General features: G+C 42.8%; 1 pseudogene; it reads left to right on the plus strand.

Annotated features, from left to right (window-relative positions):
• Nucleotides 1–17368, plus strand: part of LOC148136767 (Ig heavy chain V region pseudogene) — a 36829-nt pseudogene extending 19461 nt beyond the window's left edge.
• The last annotated feature ends 2716 nt before the right edge of the window (nt 17369–20084 follow it).

The following is a 20084-nucleotide window of genomic DNA, read 5'->3' on the forward strand; positions in this document are numbered from 1 at the left end:
AATTTCGGACAGAAGAGAATTTTGTCTCCCAGAATGTAGAGAATTTGTGGAATTCTTTACCACAGAAGACTGTCGAGGTTGGGTCATTCAGTATTTTGAAGGCTGAAATGGACAGATTTTGATTTGGTATTTGAATCAGTGTGTACAGTTAAAACGCTGGAAAGTGGAGGTGAGGATTATCAGCTCAGCCATGATGTCAGTGTTTGGAAGACCAAACCCCATTGGCTGAACAGGCTGCTTCTGGTTCCCTATTATTGACCTTTGCTCTAAGTTAGTCTTTTCAGAACTATGTAGACCTCATTTAAATTAACCTCCATTTCATGTTTGAAGCCCAGCTGCTTCAATCCCTCCTCATCATGAAAATACACAGGGATCGCCTTTCTCCCTGTTTGATGGCATTGCATTCTGCCTCTAATGCAGTGACTACATTTACAGTCTTCCAGTTCTGTTGAATATTTGTCAAACACAACCACGACTGTCACAGAAAAGGTTAAAGACAGATGAAAACTACATTTAAACTCCCATATCAAACTCACTGTCGGCATGTGTTGCATGGAATACACACATTGCATATTAAAGCTCTCTCAGCACTCATCCATTAAACACTGTAAGGGTTGTTCATAAATGATTTGCTTATGTGTGTATGTATGTCTGTGCCTGTAGATGATAATCTACTTGCATAACAAAGTTTCGATGCAAAGTGCTGTTCCCTTTTTATTCGGGAATCAAGCATTTCAAAATCAGAATGACAGTGGGTAGGAGTTCAAGCCCCTTTACACGGCTACATCAAATGTTTTCTGTCATTGTACAGCTCATGTAATGTGCTGGGTAGATCTCCCTCTATATTGTGCTGTCCAATGCAAACATGTCAAATACATTTTGGTTTAGACACAGTGTAGAGCTGCATCCAGGGTTCCCTAAAAAAACCCTCCCAGAGCAGGTACAACACAGAGTTGACACAGAATAAATCACCTTCTACAATATTAAACATTCCATGAGATGTACAGTAAAAGTTAATTATAGACTAAATATGCATTGCACTGAACCATTAAACATTCTTCAGCCGAGAATAATACTGCTGAGTTACAATGAAAACACAATCACAGTACAGTCTTGCAGCCTCATTACGATCAAGAATTTCCAGATCACTCAATACTCAGACAGATCTTTGAGAAAATCTGGCTGTATTGACTCAAATCTCTCGAAAGAAATGGATGAATTTGGCTGAGACCACATGTTGGTGAGGTGTTGGCTTCATGTTATTAAGGAAAACATTGTCTGATTGTGGAGAGGCAAAATAAGGCATCAGATAAAAAGAAAAATGGCGGGAAGGTAGGAGGGGAAGAGAGAAAAAGAGAAACAGAAATATTAGCTGTGCCAATGTATTTCTTAATTGTAGTTTTTTTTTTACTAAACATGACAATTGATACCTCTGTCATTCAACAATCATACAACTTATGTATTAAAAAGTCCTAACATCAATTACTATTGGAATCCATTGAGTTATTTGCATTTTTTCCACAATTCGTGTGCTGTGCTTGTGGGGAAATATAAATTGGGGTTTTGTTGTTCTGTAATTTATTCTGAGAATTCTATTTCTGTGTTTATTTACATAAATGCTTAATTGGTTTCAAAGAAGTGATGGTGACAGCAAAGCCAGATGAAAGAAGTGATTTGTTGGTAAGATTCAAATCGAAACAAGTTTATTTTAAGAATGTTGACTTTTTTCATAAGTGAATACAAATTTATGAAGACGAATTGCATCAGATTTTATTTATTTCAGGACGATAAACACAATTTAAAACTTTTATTTAGGTTAAAAATTCAGTGCTGAAAATTCTGCAATTAAACTTCAATGTTGAACTGGATCTACACTGAATGTCCCACTGAGTTATATTGTATTCTGTTTAGACGGTGCAACATCACTCAAAGTGCATTTTAGAATATTCACGTGAAATACTTGAAATGACATCAGGAACTGCCGCATTTAATTGATGTAGTTGTTGTGAGGTTTTTTTTACATGTATTACTTTCTGTTTAGGGTCAGCAATGAGTCCCTATCCCCAATTGCCCATTGAATGGCTTGCTAAAGCCACTCAGAACACAGTCAATTACTTCCCAATGGGTCTGGAATCGCATGTCGGCCAGACCATGTAAAGGTGACAGATGCCTTGTCATTCGTGAACCAGCTGTTTTTGTATTTTTTCCATTGACTCGGGTTACATGGTCACCATTTGGCTTTCTTTCCGATTCCAGGCTTTCTTTAAATTCAAATTTCACCCTCGGCAAACGATAGTATTCCAAACCCCGTCCATTCAGCATCAAACTGGAGTTTGGGAATACTGGTGTCATGATATCACCGCTGTGATCCGAATATTGGAAATGCACAGAAAGCGGTCACAAACAGAAATGCAACAAATTTGACACATTTCATCATGAACAAATATTGGAGTGCAATACTGGCAAGAACTCTCCTGCTGTTCACAGCAACATCACAGGAGACTTTGCATCCAATCATCAATCTAAGCTGTGTACCGGACTCTGTCTGAAGAGCCTGACTCACCGTCATTTGCATTTTTTGAATTCTTCACTGACTTATGAAAATGTTAGTCACATATCGCAAGAAGGTGGTCATCAGCTACCTTTTTGAAGGCCTGCCATCTTGCTCAGCTAATTATGGTTGATCTTTCTTAAGAAGCTTTATTACAACCAAATGGCTTCTCATACGAGACTGTCGTGCTGGAAAAGTACAGCAGGTCAGGCAGCGTCCGAGGAGCAGGAGAATCGACGTTTCGGGCATGAGGCCTTCATTAGGATACATGAGGAAGGATTTATGCCTGGAACGTTGATTTTCCTGCTCCTCGGATGCTGCCTGACCTGCTGTGCTTTTCCAGCACTACACTGTCAACTCTGATCTCCAGCACCTGCAGTCCTCACTTTCTCCTGATGGGTTTCTTAGTCACGTTCGGCACAGGAAAGGACCATCACCTTATTGTTGAACGGGTAGGGCAGGCCAGGTAGGAAGGTCAGACGTCCTCCTCTAAAGGAGAATACTGAACCATGTAACATGCTTCAAACCTTTGGTAGGTCTGCCACTATCCCAGCATTTTCATTTCATACTCTTTTATTCATTGAAGCTACCATGGTAGGGACTGATTCTGGAACTTTACTCCAAACCTTTTGATTGCTTATTACATACTCATAATGCCTCCTCAACCACTTTATCAAACTGTCATGTTAGCTTCAACGATTTTTTTATTGATTCATGGAACATGGTGGTTGCTTTTAGTTGTCCGTAGTTGTCCTTCAGCAGATGGCAGTAAGCTGCCTTTCTGAAATAATATGTTCCAAAATGGCCTGAGGAAGGGAATTCCAGATTTTGTCCGAATTACAGTAAAGGATCGGTAATATTTCCATGTCAGGATGCCGAGTGATTTAGAGAGGAGCTTACAATCCTTCGAGATGCAAGTGGTAGTGGGAAGGTACTGTCTAAGGAAGTGGCTAAGTTACTGCAGTGTAGCATTTTATATGGTGCATATGGCAGATACTAAGAATCAGATTTGGAGGCAATGGATGCTTGTGGATGTGCTACTGATCACGTGGGATGCTTTGTCCTGGACAATGCCAAGCTTCTTGAGTGCAGTTGAAGCTGCTCCTATCCAGTCAAGGGGCGAGCTGTGCTATTAGCCTTCTGATCTCTGTGTCTTAGACAGTCATTTGGCTTTGCGAGTCAGGAGGGTGAGTTACTCGCTGTCATATTCCTAGCCTCTGGCCTGCTCGTACAACCATTGTATTTATGTGGAATGTCCAGCTCAATTTCTAATGAACAATAAAACCTTGGGTGTCGATGGTGAGGGATTCAGTGATGGTAACACTATTGAATGTCAAGGGGATTTGGTTAGATTGTCTCTTATTGTCAATGGTCATTGTCTCGTAGTTTTTAGTGTGAATGCTATGTGCCACTTGTCAGCTCAAGTCTGGATATTGTCCAGATTTTGTTGCGTTTGAATGTGGACTGAGGAGTCGCAAAAAAGTGCTAGATTAATGCAGATTTCACTTCTGACCTTCTGATGGAGGGAAGGTCATTGCTGAAGCAGCTGAACATGATTGGGCCAAGAACACTTTCTTTCGGAACTCCAACGGAGATTTGCTTTGGCTGACACGACTGACCTCTAACAAGCAGAGCCATCTTCTAATGTGTGAGTTATGACTGCAGGCAGCAGGGAGTTTGTCGCCTAATGCCCATTGAATCCAGTTTTGCTACGACTCCATAATATCACACTCTGTCAAATGTGACCTTAATGTCAAGGGCTGTCACTCTCCCCTCATTTCTGGAATTCAGTTCTTTGTCCATGTTTAAATCAAGTCTGTAATTCAGACATGAGCTGAGTAGGCCTTGCGTAACCCACATTTACGCAGGTTATTGCTTAGCTAGTGCTGCTTGATAGCACCTTCCGACAACTAACTCATGTCTGAGCATGGACTGATGGGGCAGTAATTAGCCAGGGTGGTTTGACCTATTTTCTATGTACAGGACGTGCCTGGCCTATTTTCCACAGTGTCCGTGCCAGTGTTTTAGCTGTACCGGGATTGCTTGGCTAGCACAAGTCATCAGCAATATTGCCAGAATTTTGTCAGGCTCCATAGCATTTGCAGTAACCCCTGCCGACCCCCCCCCTCCCCCCCCCACCCCCACCGCTCAACAGTATCTTGATTTCATGGAGAGAAGCGAATTCCCTGCTGACAGGTATCTGTGATATTGGTGATCTATGGAAGATGCCGAGATGGATCAGACAATTGGCACTTCTGGCTGAAGATTGCTGTGAATGCTTCAGCCTTAACTTTTGTGCTGATGTTTTGTGCTCTCCAAAGCAGATCAAGGGAATATCTTTGGAACTTATTCCTTCAATACGTTGTTTAATTATCAACTTTAATTCACGACTTGATGTGGCAGCACTGTGGTCTTAGACCCCTGGTTCCTGAATCAATGGTCTAGTCACAATATCTCCTGACTATAACTCCAACCCCCACTCCATGATGTGGATATTCACAACAGAAGATTGCTTATCCTTTGTATTGCGTAGATTCCAACAATGCATCGTATATTCCCTTAAATTGTTAGTCTCGAAAATACTTTACTTCACAGACTTTAGGATATAATGTTCTGTTTTCAATTCTTCTCTCCGACAGACAAGGTCATCGATGTCACACTGGCTTTCCTCCTCACTAATTGCAAAACCAAACGTTTTTCACCTCATCTTTGAACTTACTGATCAAAATTGCTACATTCTTGACTAGACCGTTCATATACGCTGTAAACAGCAAAGGATCCAGCACCAAGTCATATAGTAAGCCACTGGACACAAGATGTCTTCACAATGACTACTTTTGACCATTACCTTCTGCCAACAAATAAACCTTCGATGCATTTGCCAAACTGCACCAGCTCCCATGAACCCTTACCATATTAAAGATGCAAGATCTGGTCAATAACCTGATTGAAGTCAAGAAGCATTACATCCACTTTTTACACCCGATGTCACATCTCATTTTCTCTCCGGCAAACAGAATCAACCACTTCCGATATGATATCACTTCCACCAAAGCCATGCTGAATTTTAATGCTTAAACCTTACAATTCCAACTTTTAATGAATGCTGTTTCTTAGATTTACTTATTAACTTTCCCCAAGTTTTCTATTTTTAAACATAGGTTTATGAGCGAAACTACACATTGTCATTTAGCTCCTTTCACCCGATGATAACTCTTCTTATCTCTCTGACAGATAATGTACTCTAGCTAAAATAATATTGTGTCTCTTCTGTTTCATTCTGGAAAATGGGAATGGAATTGAATACAATGTTGAGACCAACAACAAGCTGTCCATTTGTTCTTGACACTGTCAATGTATGTTCACCCTCAGAGGTTGGAAGATTGTTTGTGCTGATAATACGGAAAGTAGCGCCTGATGTATCATTCTCAGCTGGCGTGCAACTTCCTGTTTCTATGTGCCAGCAGTAAGCCACACATCTTACTTCTGATCAGAAAATTAACCCAGGGGATGCAATCTGGCGGAAACATCTGCCAATGTGGCCTATATCAGGACACAGAGTATGAAGTGATCACATTGAAGTGACATTTGCAAATCGACCTTTCGATCTCTGTTTCACGGTCTGATTCCAGGACATCATCGGACGAGTCTCTCGACCATCTAACAAGCTCATTCGATTCACTAACGTCTGGAGCACATCGACATGCACCTTGTCATGTCTTTGATCTTGTACTACTTGTTACTCTCTTTTCAGATTTAATGTTCCCAGTTTTTGATTCTGTCTTCTGTATCCATTACCTTCCCAGCGAATACATTCTGTTTGATCGGTTTCCTAAATTTTGATCAACTAACCAAATAATACAGTTTTGTACAGACAGGTATGTCGGTGTGTCAGATTAACAGAAACAATATATAGCATTTCCAGTGCGAGCAGCAGCGAAGGTAAGACCGTTTGGTTTTAAAAGTGCTTACCGGTAGCGGGCAGCGGTGTTTTTTTTCTCTCTCTTCACAGAAAGAGCGGGAGCACCAGGGGGAAGTGACGACGACCAGAGGGGCAGCCGGGAAGGAAAGCGGTGAGTATTTATACTCACCCTTCGAAACCGTCGGTCATTTCCAGTGTGAGCAGCAGCGAAGGTAAGACCGTTTGGTTTTAAAAGTGCTTACCGGTAGCGGGCAGCGGTGTTTTTTTTCTCTCTCTTCACAGAAAGAGCGGGAGCACCAGGGGGAAGTGACGACGACTAGAGGGGCAGCCGGGAAGGAAAGCGGTGAGTATTTATACTCACCCTTCGAAGCCGTCGGTCATTTCCAGTGCGAGCAGCAGCGAAGGTAAGACCGTTTGGTTTTAAAAGTGCTTACCGGTAGCGGGCAGCGGTGTTTTTTTTCTCTCTCTTCACAGAAAGAGCGGGAGCACCAGGGGGAAGTGACGACGACCAGAGGGGCAGCCGAGACCCGGAAGCAGTTAGTGTAAGCTTACCTGGGTAGGTTTTTTCCCCCTTTAAAAGCGCGAAGGAGAGGTGCAAGGGTACGTGATGTCTCTGATCGTGTTTTCCGGGTCCTGGAGGGGGAGGGGGAGCAGCCCGAAGTCGTGGTCCATATTGGCACCAACGACATAGGTAGGAGGAGTGCCGAGGATGTTAGACAGGCTTTCAGGGAGCTAGGTTGGAAGCTCAGAGTTAGAACGAACAGAGTTGTTGTCTCTGGTTTGTTACCCGTGCCACGTGATAGAGATTCGAGGAATAGGGAAAGAGAACACTTAAATGCGTGGCTACAGGGATGGTGCAGGAGGGAGGGATTCCGGTTTTTGAATAACTGGGGTTCTTTCTGGGGACGGTGGGACCTCTATAAACAGGATGGTCTACACCTGAACCTGAGGGGCACCAGTATCCTTGGGGGGAGGTTTGCTAGTGCTCTTGGGGGGGGGGTTTAAACTAACTCTGCAGGGGCATGGGAACCCAGATTGTAGCTTCAGGGTGCAGGGCCAGGAGTGTAGGGAGGTTAGGGACATGGCAGCAATTTCCAAGGAGGGTGTCTGTAAACAGGAAAGTGGCTTGAAGTGTGTATACTTCAATGCAAGAAGTATACGAAATAAGGTAGGTGAACTTGCAGCGTGGGTTGGTACCTGGGACTTCGATGTTGTGGCTATTACGGAGACATGGCTAGAACAGGGACAGGATTGGCTGTTGCAGGTTCCAGGATTTAAATGTTTTAGTAGGGTCAGAGGTGGGGGTAAAAGAGGGGGAGGTGTGGCATTGCTTGTCAAAGATAGTATTACAGTGGTGGAAAGGACGATGGATGAGGACTTGCCATCTGAGGTAGTTTGGGCTGAGGTTCGGAATAGGAAAGGTGAGGTCACCCTGTTAGGAGTCTTTTACAGGCCTCCCAATAGTCCTAGAAACGTAGAAGAAAGGATAGGGAAGGTGATTCAGGAGATGAGTGACAGTAATAGGGTGGTGGTTATGGGGGACTTTAACTTTCCTGATATTGATTGGGAAAGCTATAGCTCAAGTTCGTTAGATGGGTCAGTGTTTGTTCAATGTGTGCAGGAGAGTTTCCTGACACAATATGTAGACAGGCCAACAAGAGGTGAGGCCATACTGGATTTGGTTCTGGGTAACGAACCAGGCCAGGTGTTAGAATTAGAGGTAGGTGAGCACTTTGGGGATAGTGACCATAATTCGGTGATTTTTACTCTCGTGATGGAGAGGGATAAGTGTGTACTACAGGGCAAGAGTTATAGCTGGGGTCAGGGAAATTATGATGCGGTGAGGCATGACTTAGGATGTGTGGCCTGGAAAAGTAGACTCCAAGGCAAGAGTGTAAATGATATGTGGAGCTTGTTCAAGGAGCAGCTATTGAGTGTCCTTGATAATTATGTACCTGTCAGGCAGGGAGGAAAGGGTCGTGCGAAGGAGCCGTGGTTTAATAAGGAATTGGAATCCCTTGTTAAATGGAAGAGGGCGGCCGATCTCAAGATGAGACGTGAAGGTTCAATTGGGGCGATTGAGAGTTATAGGGTAGCCAGGAAGGACCTGAAGAGAGAGTTAAGAGCAGCAAGGAGGGGACATGAAAGGTCCTTAGTCGGTAGGATTAGGGAAAACCCTAAGGCTTTCTATAGGTATGTTAGGAATAAAAGAATGACTAAAGTAGGAATAGGTCCAGTCAAGGATAGTAGTGGGAAGTTGCGTGTGGAGGCGGAAGAGATTGGGGAGACACTGAATGAACACTTTTCTTCAGTATTTACTCAGGAACAGGGCATTGTCGTCGATGTGAATACTGAGTCACAAATAAGTAGAATGGATGGCTTTGAGGTATGTAGAGAAGAGGTGTTGGAAATCCTGGAAAAGGTGAAAATAGATAAGTCCACTGGGCCTGATGGCATTTATCCGAGGATTCTCTGGGAAGCAAGGGAGGAGATTGCAGAGCCATTGGCCTTGATTTTTATGTCCTCTTTGTCTACAGGAGTAGTGCCAGAAGACTGGAGGATAGCAAATGTGGTTCCCTTGTTCAAAAAGGGGAGTAGGGATAACCCTAGTAACTATAGGCCGGTGAGTCTCACTTCTGTTGTGGGCAAAGTCTTAGAGAGAATTGTAAGGGATAGGATTTATGCACATCTGGATAGGAATAATGTCATCAAGGATAGTCAGCATGGTTTTGTGAAGGGCAGGTCGTGCCTCACAAACCTTATTGAATTCTTTGAAAAGGTGACGAAGGAGGTTGATGAGGGGAAAGCGGTAGATGTGGTATATATGGATTTTAGTAAGGCGTTTGATAAGGTTCCCCATGGTAGGCTACTGCAGAAAATACGGAGATATGGCATTGAGGGTGAGTTGGAGGTTTGGATTAGGAATTGGCTGGATGGAAGAAGACAGAGGGTAGTAGTTGATGGCAAAGTTTCTTCATGGAGTGCCGTCACTAGCGGTGTTCCGCAAGGATCTGTTTTGGGACCATTGCTGTTTGTCATTTTTATAAATGACCTGGAAGAGGGGTTAGAAGGTTGGGTGAGCAAGTTTGCGGATGATACGAAAGTCGGAGGAGTTGTTGACAGTGAGGAAGGATGTGGCAGGTTACAGCAGGATATAGAGAAGCTGCAGAGCTGGGCAGAAAGGTGGCAAATGGAATTCAATGTAGCTAAATGTGAGGTGATTCACTTTGGGAAGAATAACAAAAAGATGGGGTACTGGGCTAATGGTCGGATACTTGGTAGTGTGGATGAGCAGAGGGATCTTGGTGTCCATGTACACAGATCTCTGAAAGTTGCCACCCAGGTAAATAGTGCGGTGAGGAAGGCATATGGCGTACTGGCTTTTATTGGTAGAGGAATTGAGTTCCGGAGTCCTGAGGTCATGATGCAGTTGTATAAAACTCTGGTGCGGCCGCATCTGGAATATTGTGTGCAGTTTTGGTCGCCATACTATAGGAAGGATGTGGAGGCACTGGAACGGGTGCAGAGGAGGTTTACCAGGATGTTGCCTGGTATGGAAGGAAGATCGTATGAGGATAGACTGAGACACTTGGGGCTGTTTTCATTAGAGAAAAGAAGGTTTAGGGGTGACTTGATTGAGGTGTACAAGATGATTAGGGGGTTAGATAAGGTTGACAGTGTGAACCTTTTCCCGCGTATGGAGTCGGGTATTACAAGGGGGCATAGCTTTAAATTAAGGGGGGGTAGATATAGGACTGATGTTAGGGGTAGGTTCTTCACTCAGCGAGTCGTAAGTTCATGGAATGCCCTGCCAGCAGCAGTGGTGGACTCTCCCTCTTTATGGGCATTTAAGCGGGCATTGGATAGGTATATGGAGGATAGTGGGTTAGTATAGGTTAGGTGGGCTTGGATCGGCGCAACATCGAGGGCCAAAGGGCCTGTACTGCGCTGTATTCTTCTATGTTCTATGTTCTATGTAAATCACCTTGGCTGTATCTAACTCTGACCGACATTGAATTCAAATAAACCACAGCAATGTATGGTTTCAAATTTTGCAAATCCTCTCTCTTTGAATGAGCTTGTTCTAACGGTTAATTATTTTCTTGATTATTTCAGAAACTATGACTAGAAATCCCTATTTTTAGCAAAGTTTTAAATATTATTAAAAGTTGCAGCACTGGCATTTCCTACAGTGAGCTTTGTGGTGTTTGAATGTTCTGGTCAAAATTTGCTTCAAGCAGAAGACTTAAACATTGGTTTCTCCGAGTTCCCAGCTATTGCCCTTGCATTTTCATAATAACTGCAAGCTATTGATAAGCCCAGAATGAACAGAATGTCCAGGCCCTGTACACATCCAAACACCATGATGTAGGCCTCGAAGCCCTCCGTTTCTTCCTGTCATGCCAACCCAAGCCATACATGCTCAACCTCAACTACATTTCCTTTCAATCCTCCCACTTCCTCCAAACCAAAGGGGTAGCCATGGACATCTGTATGGACCCCAGCTATGCCTGCCTCTTCGTCAGATATGTGGAGCAGTCAATCTTCCACAGCTACACCGGTATCATTGCCCACCTTTACCACCGCTACATTGATGACTGTATCAAAGCCACCTCATGCTACCACTAGGAGGTTGAACAGTTCATCAACTTTAATAAGACCTTCCACCCTGACCTAAACTTCACAGGGACCATCTCGGACACCTCCCTCCCTTTCCTAGACCTCTCCACCTCTATCTCCAGTGACCAACTAAACATTTACTACAAGCCCACTGAGTCCCACAGCTACCTGGACTACACTCCTCCCACCCGACCTCCTTTAAAAATGCCATCCCTTATTGTCAATTCTTCTGCCTCCACCGCACCTGCTCCCAGGAGGACCAATTCCACCATAAAACATCCCAGATAACCTCCTTTTTCAAAGACTGCAATTTCCCCTCCCACGTGGTCGACGATGCCCTTGAACCCCATTCCTCCAATCGCAACAGGGAGCCCTCCTGGTGCTCAACTTCCAACGCACCAACCTTGAATACATTATATCATTCTCCGCTGCTTTCACCACCTGTAAACATACCCCATCACTCGGGGTATATTTCCCTCCCTACCCCTATCTGCATTCCGGAGACACCATTCCCTCCACGACTCCCTCGTCAGGTCCATGCCCCTCCACCAGCCCATTCCCCACCCCTGTCACCTTCCCTTGCCACCACAGGAAGTGCAAAACATGCGCCCACACCTCCCCCTCACCTCCGAGAAGGCCCCAAATGATCCTTCCACATCCCAGAGAAATTTATCTACACATCCACAAATGTCATCCACTGTGTCTGTTCCACCTGATGTGGTCTCCTCTACATCAGGGAGACAGGACACTAACTTGCTGATCATTTCAGAGAACATCTCTGGGACACCCGTGCCAACCAACCCCATGGTCCCGTGGCTGACCACTTTAACTCCCTCTCCCACTCCATCAAGAACAGGCCGGTCATATTCTGTTCATTTCCAATGAATAAATACAAAAAGACCGAGCCTGAATTTGGGATGATATTAACCGGATTTATTTTGATCTAAGCATGAACAGATTATTTTGACATAACAGGTGGAGAGATTCACTTCCTGAAAAAGCAGCTCAAGTGATATAAGCTGGCACCAAACCGAGTTTGGTCAATACTGAGGCAAAAATACAACATACAGTCTTGAGTGAAATAAGTAAAGAAACTATCTTAACACCGGAACAAGATAGAGTGTATTAAATATGAACAATGACACAAGTATTTTAGGATATAATAGAAAAGTAATTTATATTACATTGAAATGCAAACAGAGATGTGAATTTGTGTCTCGATATTCTTCCTAGCTAAATTAATCATTTGAGAAATGCCTTTGTTAAATTTCATGAATCATTCGTTGGTCCATTCACGAACCTTGCGAGGTCCTTGTTAAATTCTGAACCATCAGGCGTTGGTTCACAGTGGTTGCGAGTTTCATGTTACAGCAAATTGTGAAGTTGTGCACTGTATGTCAATGTCTTAGTTAAAAATTTGAAGAAATCACCGCTTCAAACATTTACAAATATCACTATGGATCTTCCTTGAGACCAAAACAAAATGTCCATTTGATCAATGATTTCTAAAATTTCCTCACATATCTGTTGTGAAGGACGTTTTCAAATAACTTGAATTGCAAATGTTTCCCATCAATCGGAATACAGTGACATTTCATGTGTTACCGCACACAAAAAGAAATCAAGCAAGTTTGTTGTCACGAGTTGCTCTAAGCAAGTCTATGATGGACTGTTTTATCAAACAAAATCATTTCCAATGTTGTGAGGGCTCGTCTATCTTCTGTGCAATGGTCTGAATTTTGAGTCTGACTGCAGATGAAACTGGCTGATCTGGGTAAAAGTACAGTTTGTGCCTTTCACATTGTGAACGTATATTGCTGACTTTAGTTGAATAAAGTGATGTTGTCCCAGGCATCGTCTGGCACCATTAATTAGACCATTAATTTCCACATCACGAGCCAGACTATCAGCTGGAGTGTATTGATCTCATTGAACCGAATGCTTGGAATATTTCCGGTATGAATCATGTGAATTCGAGCCTCTGAACGAGACAAAGTAGGGAAGATGAATTTAGAGTAGTAGAAAGTTTTCACGATAGAGAGAAATCACTTCGCCCATCGCACCTGTATCACGTGAAGACAGAGCCTTCCAGCCAACACCCACTTTATAGCATGTTGTCCATAACCCTGCAGGTGATAGCACTGTAAATATTCGGGAACATTGTGTAGGGTCTAATCCATTATCAACATAGATATGATCTCCAATGCTGTAAATCCTGGCTTATGGGGAAAAAGTAGGGGTAGAACTGTGTCAATATTAAAACAGTTGGTACAGCCCTGAGGAGCTAATTGGTCCATTTCTAAACGTTGTTTCTCAGGACATTTTGCCTACTCTTGACTTAATATCATTGTAAACTGACATGAAAAAAAGGCAGACATGTTCCCCAGAAATGCTGACAGCAACATACCTTTATTCAGCCAAGATCAGCAACATGAATTAAGAAAGTTTTTAAAAGACGCTTCCTTTTAACTGATTATTGACAACACGGATTTCACAAAGTGCACAGTACAGAGGGGAAAGGTGGAAGGGTTGAGTGTGGGCGATGTTCACTATTCCCTGATGTCTGGTTGCATTTGTGAGCAACAGGTTCACAAATACAGGGTGGTAATGCAGGTATTTCAGCAGATATTGTGTAAACGGAATTCTCCCATAAATCAGCAATGACACGAACATTTATTTTTTATGGTGTTTGAAGCCAAAGAAAATTGAAAAATATGGTGGGAGAAGTTCCTTTCATTTCTTTGAACTGGTATAAGAGTAACTGTCTGTGGATCTGGGGTGACAGGAGGATCTTTCACAGCAGAATGTGAGGGGACAGAACCACCGTTGAAAATCCAGATAGACTGGAACTTTTTTCACTGGAGGGTGAGAGTCCGGGGTGGGGGGGGTTGGGGGGTGTGGGTGCGGGGTGACCTCATTTAAGTTTGTAAAGCCATGACTGCAAACGTGAATGGCTCTAATTGACATGATTCATACTGGAAATGTACGAAGCTTTCGTTTCAAAAATATCACATATCAATAAACTGTACCTGACCCTCCGGCTAGCGATGTGGAAATTATTGGTCTAATTATTGGTGCCAGATGATGCCTGGGACAACATCACTTTATTCTACTAAAGTCAGCAATATACATTAACAATGTGAAAGGCACAAACTGTATTTTTACCCAGAGCAGCCAGTTACATCTGCAGTCAGACTCAACTTAAAATTCAGACCATTGCACAGAAGATAGACGAGCCGTCATAACATTGGAAATGATTTTGTTTGATAGAAGAATCCATCGTAGACTTCCTCAGAGCAAATCATGTTAACAAACTTTTTTTTTTGTGTGGGGGGTAGCGTACGAAATGTTACATTAATCCGATTGATGTGAACCATTTGCACTTAAGAAGTTATTTGAAAACATCTATCACAGTAGATACGCGAGTACATTTTACAAATCATTGATCAAAGGGGACAATCTTTTTTGGACTCGAGGAAGATCCATAGTGATAAAATGTAAATGTTTGGAGCTGGGATTGTTTTCAATTTTTGACTAAAACATTGGCGTATTTTCCCTCTGGTGAGGGATTTCAACAGTAGGGAACATGTTTTTACAATGAGTGGAGAATAATTTTAAAAAAGATATCAGAGACAACCTTTTACACAGAGAATGGTTTGTGTGTGGGATGATCTGGCGGTGGATACTTACAACCTTTAGAAGACATTTGGTTAAGTAAATGAATATCAAATGTTTGGAAGGATATGGGCCAAGTACACACAAGTGGGATTAGTTTAGTTTAGGATTATGACTGGCATGGGCTGGTTGGACCGAAGTGTCTGTAACCATGCTGTATCACTACATGACTCTATGACTATTTATCATTTTTTCTCAATATTAAACAGTGCTGTAGTGATCCTTGAATGAACTGTTGATGTTTCGGTTGTGTCTGAGACTCTGCGAAAAAGGAGGTACTAGTTCTCCAGGTTACACAACTGAAAATAAACTTTTCTCCAGCATTGTTGCTGAGTCGATTTGTTTTTGCGGAGGTGGTGGTTATGCTTTGCACCAACTGGTCAACAGTGAGGCAAAATATCTTTGATCCACTACAGAAACTCCACCTGCTTCCAGTAAATGAAACTGGGAACTCAAGGACCTTTTCTGCAGTCAGCTTAATTGCTGCCAACTATTGTATCTGGCCGATTAAAGGGAAAATGGATCAACTAAATTGAAGTCCTACCAAACAAACTATATTTTCCCATTTACTCACATTGCACACATTTCACTTGGCATTTCTTCTTTAAAAATGAAAGTTACTGTATACAGCATTCACTGTATGACTATCAGAAAACAGGATATTGAATGCAGTGACGTTCTGGTTAGTTCAGCCTGTTTACTGAGTATCTTTAAAGCTCCTGAATATGAAGTTAATGGATCCAAAATCCCACATTGCAGTTACATTTGTTATCATATCAAAGTAAATTAACAAAATTGAACTGGTTCAAACTCACATCACTTGTTACACCATTCTCTGATTCATGCATCTCATTAAAACTGAGTGGGCCCTTTATACATGGTTAACACTGGTGTAAGTGGAACCGCGAATTTTTGCTGATTTTTATGAGTTAACTGCCCTGTCAGAGCTATCAGTAAGCAGAGAAATGTACTATTTATAACCTACATTCGTGATAATTATTACTGTAATACTCTCTAATTTAACCAAACATTCCTGATGTACACAGACTGTTACATGCAATGGTTTAGACGTTGAGGATTATAGAAATACTTATGGACTGTCTTGTTCTAGTTCATTATATGCTCTTTCAAAAGTTTACCTAGGTGTTATGTATCACTGCGGACTCACATTTTGTTTCGCAGGCACACAGCTTTCCTTTGCTGTGCATTTTAGTGTCGGAGCAATTTAATAAATAAGATGCAAGGAGAGTCATTCTGCACTGTTAGGAGGTGCTTCTAATCTCCGGGTCCAAACTGTTTAGTGGCATACACTCACATTCTGAACATAGTCACTTTAGACATGCTCCATATTAGGTTGCCTAAACTGAATTTAGAAAGGCAGATTAGAAATGGTATGTTATTTGGTAATGTGAGAGAGACTTTGAGTGACAGCAAAAATAAAGTCATTCATTTTGTTGGCTGATAATATTATTGAAGTTCTTTTTAGCTTTATCTGCTTGTGGTGGAATGTAGGATTAAAGGGAGTTAATTTCTAATTGAATATTTTAAATATAATCACTTTGGACACGCTCAGTTGCCTAAATTGAATTTTGAAATGTTTCATATGAATTACATGTTATTTTGTAGTGCGACAGAGACTTGCAGTATCCAGGGAAGAAAAGCTCAACTGTTTTATTGGCTGGTAATATGTTTGACCTTTAATTTTCGTTTTATCTGCTTGTGAATGAATGTAGAAATAAAGGAAGCTAACTTCAAGTTGATTTTTTTTTAAAACAAAATACATGCAACTATCATCTGAAACAGACCTAAAGCTACTCAGATTTACTTCCAAAGAAGCTATTCAGCAAAACAAATATCCCAAGATGTGTATCTGTCCATGTTTAAGCAAAACCTCATGTAAAGACATGATCCCATGTGTTCGGGCTGTGCAAGTTGATACCAGGATCCAGTCTGAGCCTCCAGCAGGAAACCAACAGGCGGAAGCTGTAAGCCTGCCCCTTCGAATGGCCATATAACTCCTGGGCACTAGACCGTAATTCAACACTCCTGGGTCGGCTTTGTTTAGAAAGATCTTTACAGAACCGCTTCCCACAAGTTATCAGAATGATTGTGTCGACAATTTTTCTCTGTTTGTTACTGACTTTCTTATCATGTGAGTGTTTTTTGTTCAAGTCTCTCTTTGTTTCTGTATCAATGTTAGTCTACCGCAGGAATGTAAAAGACTCAGCCATCATTTCACCAACATTAATGCTCATGGTTTGTTTGTTTTCTTTTTTAAAGGTGTCCAGTCGGAGGTTGTTTTGACTCAGCCACAGGCAGAGGCTGGCCGTCCCGCAGGCAGCCTGAAACTGACCTGTAAAACCAGCGGCTTCAATCTTGGCTGCTCCTGGATGAGCTGGGTCCGACACGTTCCCGGGCACGGTCTGGAGTGGCTGCTTTGGTACGATAATTCAAACAGCAATAACTATGCACCAGCGATTAAGGGTCGATTTACTGCGTCCAAAGACACTTCAAACAACATTTTCGCGTTGGACATGGAGAACCTGAAGATCGAAGATACCGCCATCTATTCCTGTGCAAGAGTGGGTCACAGTTTTTAAGTTGAAGTAGTCAGTTTGATTGGCACCACATCTACAAATATACAGTGAATCCAATACTGGTGCTCAGTGGCAACATCGTGTATCATTGACAATACACACTGCAGAAGGTCACCGGTGCTCATCAGAAAGCATCTTCCAAATCCAAGACCACTGCCATGCTAAAGACAAGGGCAGTAGGCGCATTGGAACACCACGTCCTGAATGTTCCCTTCCAAGCCACAAACCATCCTGACTTGGATATATATTCCTTCAGTAAAATCTCCATCGTCCCAGAAGACGGTAGAGCTGCTTTTTCATCAGTGAGACACGACTGCTCATTATTTTAACCTGAGGGACACTGTGCTCCAGGGGTGGCATGCGGTTGACAAGGTGGGACCTTTCTGATGATCTCAGCCTGTGTGGGAATTGAATCTTTGCGTTGATGTCACTCTACCTCAGAAAGCAGCCACCCAGCCACCACTGCTGCAAGGGGTCAGTCTACACAGTTGGCTAGAAGGCTGGTGCGAGAGGTAGAGAGGCGAGGTGATGTTCAGTTTGAGCTCACCGCCAGGTCTCCTTTTCTCACACTCTCTGTGTATGTGTGAGAGAACAGCCCTCTGGAATTAAGGTGAATCCTTCGGTGTCCTGCTGTCAAAATCCTGGGCAATCCCTCCCCCTCTCCCTTTCAAACCACCAACCTCCACTGTCAGGAGTACAGGAGTACAGGGACACAGGAAAGCAACTCCAATCACATTGTCAAGGGCAAAAAGCGTTGGCCCAGCCATCAAAACCCAAGCCTCCTTAATTAATTGATGAAATTCGTCTGATTAAAACATCTGAAAGCCAAGCAATTGATCGCTGGAAAGTTGAGGCAAATTTATTAATAAATTGGTGTGTAAACACTTGGAAGATTTGTGTGTGTGTGTGCGAAAGAGTGTGAGTGTGTGTGTGCGTGCATGTGTGTGAAAGAGGCAGTGTGTGTGTGCGTGTGTGTATGTTTATGTGTGTGTATTTGCGTTTGGACGGGAAGGGGTGTGACCATTGTTGCAAAGGAATTCAGTTCCATCACATTGTAACCATGATGAGGCATTGAGAGGGACCAGCGCTGGCCGAATTTTCTTTGAGAAGTTTCTGAGCTGTGAAGCATTTTCAGACAGCACTATCAGGACGTGGGTAGTCCATGTAGCAGATCATAACATCTGTGTTGCTAAAAGCAAGAAAAACTTCCTACCATCCTGAATAAAAGTCTGATATTTGCTCAATCCTATATCTCTGATGTAAATATACCGCACGTGGTCCAAGATTGGTCAGTGTTAGTGTTTCAGACGGAAAAAAAACATTATGTCCGTGCCAACAGTACAGCAAATTGTCATTGCAGCAAGTGTGTTTTCTGTAACCAAAACGGAGGCTGTAATTGGATTTGAACTGACAGTGATTGATTACTGTTAGTGGAAGGGTATGACATGGAAAGCACTGATCTGAAGGAAATGGGGAATCAGACCTGCGTCAAGAGCAGACTGAGAGCGTTCTGTCTGAGAAGAGTTCCTATCACCTGTCCCGTGGGGATAGACTCACTGCCAGCAGTTCAAACTCTCACTTTATAGCTGGAAATACTGTCTTACCGAATTATCTAGTGTAACTACCAACTATTGCTTTTTAATCTGAAGTATACAAACCAAACCAAACCTGAATAAATTTATTAAATGACTGTAAATAATGGAACTGTTCAGTTAACTGAATTGACTTGCTCCAGGGTTGATGTTTCATGTTAGAATTAGAACTGGAATTAGATTTTATTGTCACGAGTACTCAGGTATAGGAATTATGCGGATAATGAAAAGTGCACAGAGTCGCCATTCTCCATCGTCATCGTGGTGTCAAAATCAAGAGGTCTGCAACAATATAGATTCACTGTCATTGCTTTGGCCATCCACCAGTCAGAATCTTTCATCTCCTCAACAAATTTTTGAGTGCGAGCAGCAGCGGAGGTAAGATGAACCCGGAAGACTGCAGCTAAGGTCAGGTAGTTTATTTAAAAATTACATACCAGTAGCGGATAGCGGTGTTTTCCCTTTCACAGAAGGAGCGGGAGTAGCGAGGGATGTGACGAGGACCCGAGGGGCAGCCGGGAAGGAAAGCAGTGACCAAATATATCAGCAAGGCGGCTAAACCCGACAACCGCCCTCCTCTAACCTAGTCAATAAGTTAAGGTACATTCTAACTTCCTCTGTTGAATATAAGTTTGTTATTGATTTTATAGCAACTTGAATTAAGCTTTCTACTTTAGTACTGAGTGCGTGTTCAGATACGTTGGGTATGGATGCTAGGGCACTTGCTTGCTCCTCCTGCAGAATGTGGCAGGTGGAAGACATGGCACATGTCTCCCCAAGCTACATCTGTGGGAAGTGCACCCAACTCCAGCTCCTTGAAAACGTGTTAGGGAATTGGAGCTGGAGCTGGATGAACTACGGATCATTCGGGAAACTGAGGAGGTAATTGAGAGGAGTTACCGGGAGTTGGTCACTCCTTTGGCTCAGGACAAGGATAAATGGGTTACAGTTAGGGGGAGGAAAGGGGACAGTCAGACAGGGCAGAGATCGCCTGTGGACATTCCCCTCAGCAATAAGTATACCCTTTTGGATACTGCTGGGGGGGATGACCTATCAGAGGAAAGCCATAGCAGTCAGTTCTCTGGCACTGAGGTTGACACTGTGGCAAAGAAGGGAAGGGGGCAGAA

The sequence above is a fragment of the Chiloscyllium plagiosum genome, unplaced genomic scaffold (genome assembly GCF_037043375.1).
Source record: "Chiloscyllium plagiosum isolate Xiang-an unplaced genomic scaffold, Cpla_swu_hap1 HiC_scaffold_45, whole genome shotgun sequence".
NCBI lineage: Eukaryota > Metazoa > Chordata > Chondrichthyes > Orectolobiformes > Hemiscylliidae > Chiloscyllium > Chiloscyllium plagiosum.